Source organism: Plasmopara halstedii, assembly GCF_900000015.1.
Source record: "Plasmopara halstedii genome assembly, contig: Scaffold_2450, whole genome shotgun sequence".
NCBI classification, from domain to species: domain Eukaryota; phylum Oomycota; class Peronosporomycetes; order Peronosporales; family Peronosporaceae; genus Plasmopara; species Plasmopara halstedii.
Window position 1 is genome coordinate 6,463 of NW_020189357.1, and position 614 is coordinate 7,076.

Here is a 614-nt window from a genome sequence, read left to right on the forward strand (position 1 = left end):
TAGTAATTATAGCCGTAACCCAAGGCTAATTAACCTTTCGGCTTATTTTTATCTGCGGCAAAGCCGCCTAAATTTGAATGCATAGACTTTCCTAAATATGTATAGTAAATCTAAATACATGTATAACTACTGGCTATCCAGCCCCGTACCGTACTCTTGTTTGGGTGTGGTCACACCATGCCCATCTAGTGTGACACACACCTCGGTTACCAGGGTATGTGTAACCCAGTTACAAGTCTGGTGATACGGAGCGAGTAAACCAGGATTTACACGCATTTTGATGTCAAGCGTCTAGTACTTTGCCTTTATTACTTTTGAGATATGAGCTCTCATCGAGCCCGAAATACTCTTCATTGCTGAAATTCAAATATTATGAAATCGCAAATCAATCATGCGCTCGAGCAGCAAACCATCAACCCACGCCTACTCCCCATACGTGACGTAATCTTTATCAATTATATGAAAGCTGGCCATTTCAACCCCTTTCCAGATCAAAATTAGTGGCAATTTCTTACTGGCGGCGCTCACCGCTCGAATAACAGTGATGCGCATGGGGGCATCCTGTTAGGCAAGTGATCACGTGACGAGCACCAACGACGTCAATAGTTTGTTTG